This window comes from Mya arenaria, chromosome 2, assembly GCF_026914265.1.
Source record: "Mya arenaria isolate MELC-2E11 chromosome 2, ASM2691426v1".
In the NCBI taxonomy this organism is placed as follows: Eukaryota; Metazoa; Mollusca; class Bivalvia; order Myida; family Myidae; genus Mya; species Mya arenaria.
The window spans coordinates 60,962,730-60,970,857 of NC_069123.1; the positions used below are offsets into that span (position 1 = coordinate 60,962,730).

The following is an 8,128-nucleotide window of genomic DNA, read 5'->3' on the forward strand; positions in this document are numbered from 1 at the left end:
CTATCGCTCAAAGTACATTCTGGTCACGTACTCCCTGGCGGCCCTCCCATCCATGTTGTCCCCAACATCAACTCTATGATAATGGGGGTTATCATTGGGTTCAATTGGGTCAACAGCAACGATATCCCTCCGATCGATCCCCAGATTGTGCAATGTGATGCAGTTTCTGATATGCATACATGCCCTTTCTGGATAACAATTCAACTTCCTCCGAAGTACCTGACAACAAGGAAATGCATTTTTTTGGGAAAAAACACACATTGCAAGAACAAATTACTTTATATTACTACATTTTATATAATTAATACATTGTCATACATCTGTATAATATTCATAAAGCAGAGAGAAATTTTAAAAAGTGTAAATGTTATTCATACCTGAAATCGTTGCTTCAAAATTCCAAAGGTTTGCTCAACAGTGACCCTTGTGCGACACAGTGCCCCATTGTAACGTGCCTGTGCCTCTCCCACAGGATTCATGTAGGGGGTTAACATATACCTTGTACAGGCATACCCACTGTCAGCAAGTAAAAACCCATGCATATCACCTGTGGGTAAAATGTGTCATTATGTTACAACTACACAACATATCAATTAAAAAATAGCCATATTGTCCCAGTTTTTAACTTCTTTATCTAGTATGCCTATATATATCTGTATGAATGCATGCTATAACTAGACAGGAGGCATATGGTTTCATTTAACAGTACCAATGTATCCATTGATTAAGTCATATACAACATGGTCATACCGTCTTCAAACCTCCTTCGGAGTGCACATTGGCGCCAGATTCGTGCATCGTGTGTCCTCCCTGGCCACATCACTACTGCTGATGTAATCCTATATGAGGCATCACATACAGCCTGAAATATACACAGTTTAATATTTGTGATTTCAAAAATGCTAAATTACATATAATTCAAATCAGTTCAATAAATGTTATGTTAAATATACCTTTATAATTAAGTACAAACTCAAGGATTAAGATGGTTATGGTAAATGAATTCAACATCTTGGAAAATGGATAACATTCAATTCAATTAAATTCAATTTACCTGAACATTTATTGTAGGAATTCCTTTCCTCCCAATGTAATCCTCTGGATTGGCCGATGGCTTCTTTATCGAAACATGGGTGCAATCAATTACCCCGACAACGTTGGGAAAGCCTGAAACATGATCATGTATAACTTTAGACTAAGTAAGATTTTTTTGTTATTGGCCCCAGTCTTAGGTGTTCAGAAAAGAGGAACTGTATACCATCTGTTACTATCAATGGCTCCTGAAAAAACATAGTAAAACTGTAATGTATTGAAATTCACACTCAGACTTTTACATGGAACATTTAATTACATCAAATGAGGAATTGGATCATTTATCAATATTTATATATTAGTTAATTCTTTCAATACTGATGAAATACATGTAGAACTCCTTGTACATGTCATTATAACTTATTTTACTAAAATATTTACAGTATATCAACAGTAATATTTGCATTGAAATGAAGGAATATGTCAAACAGCACAATTTCATTTATATCAGTTATTGTCATGCTTAAAAATCACTTGTCAAGCCTTTTTTATCATTGCTTACTTCATACATGTATACATAAAACCAGGTAAACATAAACATACATGTATTCATGACAGAAAGAGTGAAAAAGACTATAGGTGAGCTATTTTTAGGTTAACCTACATAACAGGGTACAAGGTTTACGTCCCACTAGGAATACTCTCCTTCATGGAGGTGACGTAAACAACATTTTTTAGCTGAGTAATTCCTTTAAAGTTTAAGCTTAAGAAGTGAATATTTAGTGGATATTACATACCAGCCATGGCACCGAACTGCTGCTTCACTTGACGGACACGATCACCGGAGGGGAAGCTGATGTAGCACCTGTCCAACCTGGCGGCAAACTCTGCTTACTGTGGGCTGGCTCAGGTTGACAGTGTCACCGACAGTCAACTGGAAAGCTCCTGTGCCAAAAATCGCAGATAGCTTAAAACGCACAACACCAAAGGTATGCGAAACATCTGCCTGTGTCCCGGGCAGCTGCCTGGCATAAATCAACAATGAAGTAGATCGTATCCGGCCGGAAACGATAACGAGCAAATATCTCCTCTTCCCGTAGGTCCTCCAGAGGGTTACTCCTATCGCGAAAAACACGAGGACGTGGCACTTGCCTCAGAAACATACGATCTCTAACGATAGCTCTATGTCCAGCCGCCATCTTTGAAGGTTGCAAAGCTTCTAAATTATAGACTCAACATTTGAGACTCAGGCTCAGACTTTGAACTCAAACTTTGATCTCAGAAACATTAGTGAATACCGTTTTACAGCCCAAAGTCTGAGTCTTGAGTCCTAAGTCTACATTTGAGGCTAAGACACGTACGTGAATACGGGCCCAGGCGAATATATATACACATATCTTAAAAATATTACCACTTACCTTCAAATATACATTCAAATATCTTTAAAATATTACAACTTATATTCAAATATCTTAAAAATATTACAACTTACCTTCAAATTTAATTTAAAAATTAAAAAAGAAGTGGGGGCTATTTGATCAAAATGGGGGCATTTTTATCAAATTGTGGGCATTTTGACCCATTTTTTCGCAGTGGGGGCTATTTGACCAAAAGTGTGGGGGCTATTTGACCAAAATGGGGGCTATTTGACTTGGGGGCTATTTGCCAGGTTCCCCATAATTTACCTAAAGTAATATACCAGTAAATGCCAATTAACAAAAAAAAAATAATATAATCAGGTTATATTTAATTATTAGAATAATATATCATTATTGAGTTAAAAACATTATCGTTATTGATGCTTATATTATTGCAAATACATGACATTCCATGTACAACTCATTATTACATCTTCGACGGTTTTCTTTATGAGTCAAAGGGGGGCAATTTTGTAAGACAAATGTTACATTGTCAATAAGAGTTACGGCGTAACAATGGCAGTGTGCATGCACATAACATTCGCCCTTTCACACCGACGATGGCACCGAAAACGGTCCTTACTTGTTGTCCAAGCACATTTAAACAACAGAAACTACTAGCGTCACTTAAAATATGAGTGTCTCTTTCTGTGTTTTTAAATCATATGATTACACAGACATATTTTAAATAAAAAAAACAACCGGCGTGACTTAAAACACTCTCAAATAATGGCGGGTCAAACAACTTTAAAGAATTCAAGCGAGAGAAAACGAGACCGAAAAAAACTGACGACTTGAGGACACTGACGATCTTCTGTCTTCGTACGTCGAACAGTACAACCGTTTATGGAAAATTAATTTGAAACCCATTCGAGCGTCTTAACGGGCCGGGGCTACCAATCACGTGACCGTCGGCGTTATGATTAACTAGACAACCGACTACCTACAATTCTTTTCATCAGAAATAGGACATACGGGTGTCTCATGTACTATGGTTTATAAATATTAATGAAACAGTAAGCCATCTTCAGCCACAATTACTTCTTCGCCTATTATATCATTGTTTTGAATAATTATCTTGTTCTACCATTTCTGCACACTATTTGAAATATCGTGTCTACATTTGACTCGAATTGTCATTAAAGGAGGCAAAACACATCAGGTCGCCAATTTTACCATATATGTCCGGGACGCATACTCTCGATTGAACACTTCCCGCTAATGCACCAGTCAATTGCAACCACGCCCCCCTCCGCAGTGCCGGGTGAATGCGGTGGTTTTGTGTTCGCAAACATATATCGGGGAATGGGCCTTACCTAGGGTCCCTGGAGTGCGGGGGCATTTGGCGGGGATTTTATTAAAGTCAAAGCCCCCGCTATTTTTCGGACCTGGGGGGGGGGGGTTACAAGTGACCGGTGCATAAGTAATGCAACAAACAACTGTAAGAAAATGAATACCAACATGTCAAGAAAAATGGACCCTAAAACATGGCCGTTGAAATTTGACTCTATATGATGACTACAGTGGCTGTACTACCGGGGGTCACAGAGGGCTTGTGCCCCCAGCTGGCCGGCAAGTAATGTTTTTGGGGAACATCTTTATTGATTTAACTGTACAAATAAGTTGTTTTGTCACAATTTAATGTTCATATAAATAGTTGAGCAAACATACAATTGAACCTTCTCGTGTTCCGTTATTTATGAATCAATTTCAAAGTATTATATAGTATACGACACGTAAAAGTCTGATGAAAATGACATCGTGGCCCGGACATTCGATAATGATAAAATGGCGCCCAATTTTACACAGACAGTTGATCAAAAGTAAACAAATTTGGCTGCAGTTTTACGGGTAAGTTTACTGTTTTCAGAATATATCCTATACCAGAAATATAAGTTGTTTTAAACTGTTAACATGTGCACATTATATGTTGGTCATTGCTTCAAGGTATTATTTAAGGAATGAATTGCGGGCTTGATGTCATTATCGGGGTATGAACGCAATTGGGCTGGTCAAAGTGTGTGGAGTCCGAAGGCATAATGATGTGTCTTGACTGATTGTTTCACATGCCCTGATCCTTTAGTGTTTCTTTGTTGATGATGGTTGACTTTTTTCATATCTAGACATGAAATTTGTTGAAAGCAAATTTAAAATGTGTGAGGAAATTTTCTTCAACAAATGTCTGTATAATGAAAAGTATCCTGAGTTTTACTTTTTCTTGACCTGTTAAGAAAGTGAATGTCAGTGATAGAACCAGTACAAATGTTGTAAATGTGGATACCACAAGTGATATAGTGCTTCATTTCGCTGTTTTCACATACAAATTGATTTGATAGTACTGAGGACTTTGATATCTGTAAAACTTACCAATACAAAGAAGCAATGCACTTTCAGTGAAATCATGTTGTAAAGATCTAAGAGGTTTTGTTTATTTATTTTTTAAAAAGTAAAAGCAAAACTTAACTTGATTAAATGAAATCTTTATTGACATGGTTATAGTATTCAGTAGTATTGATGACAGTTCTCACTTCAAGTATTATGTTTTAGAAGGTGCCTTCATTTCATTTATGTGAATCAGAAACCAACTCAACCTGACCACTGTTCATACTTGGTCTATGTTTAAACATATTTCAGGTGAAAATTAAAAGAACGGCATGCCCTTCACTTGAAGAAGTTGAAGAAAAGCTGCGAAAAGACATTGAAGTAGAAAACTCAGATCCTATGGACGAAACTTTGGCAGGAGGTTTGCAGGACCATTCTGAAACAACCCCAATCTTTTTTAACCATTCACATGTGAGGTTTTTCATTGAGATTAAAAAAAAGAAAAGGACAAGAAATTTTAATTCAGGCATCTGGTTGGGGTGAATTTGTATTGATGTCAGAGAATGATTTTGAGAACTATGAGTCGTTCAAAAATAAAATTACAGAGGACCTACTAATATTAGATTGTTCCCTGGAGTACTTTTTAAGTGTTTGTGTCAAGGAAACGGTAGAAGTATTGTATTATACAGACTGTACTGTTAGGCTTGTTCCTTCGAATGTCATTGACCAATACAAGAAATGGCTAGAAGAAGCAAAATGTAGTCTTCATCTTGACTAGTTTTTTTGTGAAACCCTACAGAAGGTTAACCAAGTAAAATGTTTGTTATTAAGACTGAATTGTCAGGATGCTTGATAATTTTGGAATGTTTAATGTATTAGTTTGTCTTTGTGTTATACATTTATTCTAAGTAGACAATGGTCAAGCTTTAATTTATTATGGAAATGAATTAAGGCAGAAGTATTTACAGTTTACTTTCATCAGTGTTTATTAAGTAATTTCTTTGCTATTGATCAAAAAATATATTTGTGGCAAAACAAATTTCAGCTGCTGACAGTCAACTTGGTACTATGTTAAAATTCTGGAATTGACTTGAATCAGTCGTTACCATTCTGAGGCTCTGCTTTACAGTTGAGATACCTGATATTGGAGTAACTAGTTTGCAGAAAATTTATTCAGCACTGTAGATTGTGCATTTCAGTTTGGGAATTAGGAATTAGGGGGTTATAGGGCGTGTCAAGTTGGTTGTTGCTTTATCCTTGGTAGGGCCCTTGTGCACAGTCTACCTTGGATTTATGTTAAATACAATAATATTGTTTAAACTATGATATCATAATGTAGGTGAAAAATTATCGTATCTAGTCAACACACTTAAAGGGGACACCAGATGGTCCAAAAAAAGACAAATGCACAATATCCACAAGAAAAGCCTAGAATTGTCAATACCAGCTAGTATAAGACTGATTATACATCATTTTACATAATTAAAATAATATTTTGTCTCAGTCTTAGCTGACTAAACCCTTTAAAATTAGCACATAATGGTTTCTCACTTTATAGTGTGTATATTTAGCATGTGAAAGTCATGTTATAAGTACAGATACATATACCAATGCTACTTCTGAATTTACTGGGATTCACATGGTAGACAACCTCAGTAAATTATGAATTGAAAAAATGTGCAAAAAAATGCTAAATATAACTGTGTTGTAAGCGATTTGATACAGTAAGTAAGATTCAATACATGTACACAACGATATTAACTTTATGTAAGTTTTTGACATTTTTTTTCCTTGCATTTGTATCATCTGGTGTCTATTCCCTTTAAAGGCCCTTGATCTCTCATAACACTTGATATGTCTTGAAATCAAAATCAAAAGCGAATGTATATAGTTTTTGTAACCTGTGTGACTTATTGCTGGAGTTGAATATGACATGGAATAAAACATGACCTTTAGAAATATTATTTCAAAAGAATTGAAAATTAAACATTAGGTATAAGGAAAATGGGTATCCACATTATGGTTAGGTAATTGCAAGTTGCGCTATCATTTGAGGTGTTTGATTTGTAATAAGTTTATTTATTGCATGCAGAAAATTATTACATTTTTATGATCAGTAGATTCATTTCATACGGGTCAAATAGCGAACGCAAAGCATGATTTAAAGACCAGTAAATGGCAAACCATCACATGTTCTATCACTTCTTATTCAATTGAAATAGATAACATTAAAATCAATTAATTGTTTTTTTTACCTCTTTTTTCAGTGATTTCAGACCAATCGATATGTAAAAAAAAGATTAGTTAAGCCTATTTTGTCAATTAACATGAAAAATAGGTTTGTGTATCTACACTCAACGAAACTTCTATCCTTTGTATTTTTGGATAACTTTAGTAAAATTCAAGGGAAATAAGAATTAATCTGCATGCTTTAAGATTATTGCATTTGACAATTTTTGATAGAAATTCGGTAGTAGTGATTTTTTTTGGTTTGCCTAAGGAAAGTGTGTCGCCCCCTTAAACAAATTTAGAAAATTGGAAGTATTGTGCATTTTTTTATGATTACTTTTTTTTAACAACATAATATATACTTATTAAAAATTCTTCATACTTTACAATTTTAAAGGATAAATTACATGTTCGCCATTGCATTTCATGCTGATTTAAAAAAAATCATTTAAAAATGATAAACTTATGTTTGTATTAAGCAATATGAATAATATTACCATCACCTTTGTTTAATTATGTGCAAATATAGAAAAATAATGTAAACATGTCTCAATTTGTTATTGTTTAACATATTTAATTGTTGGATTGATTTCTATGAACTTATTTTTTTTACCATTCAATGATTTGATATTCAGTAATACATGTGAGAAAAATTGATTCTTTTTTTCTATTTCATTTTTTTATTCTTTTCTTGGAATAAAATAAAATAATAGAAATAAGTATTCAGTGTAATGTACATCGCATTAATGATAATAGCCACAAACTCAGAAAATATAAGCTCAGCTCTAAAGTATATATGCTTTATCTTACAAAATTATTGCATTAACATCGTCATCCTTGTGTAACAACTTTGTGCCTTATAACATGTAATCTACATTGCTGAACATACTGTATATATGACCGTTTGTTTGTTAAATATGTTTAAATCACTTTTGGGCGGAAATAAAGAGAATAATAAGTTACTGTTATTTCCTGAGATTTCTTATTAAATCGAGACTTTTTCTGCAATTTTTGAAGCACCTTTTTTCATTCTAATAACTTGAAACTATTGCCCAAATAATTAAAAGCCAAATATTTGAAAAGTGTTTGAAAGTTAATATAATGTAAGTCCTGGCCCCATTATCTCG

At 34.3% G+C, this 8,128-nt stretch overlaps 1 pseudogene; it reads right to left on the reverse strand.

The window, feature by feature from the left end:
• LOC128216452 (putative nuclease HARBI1) lies at positions 1 to 2,231 on the reverse strand (annotated as a pseudogene).
• Positions 2,232 to 8,128: the final 5,897 nt, after the last annotated feature.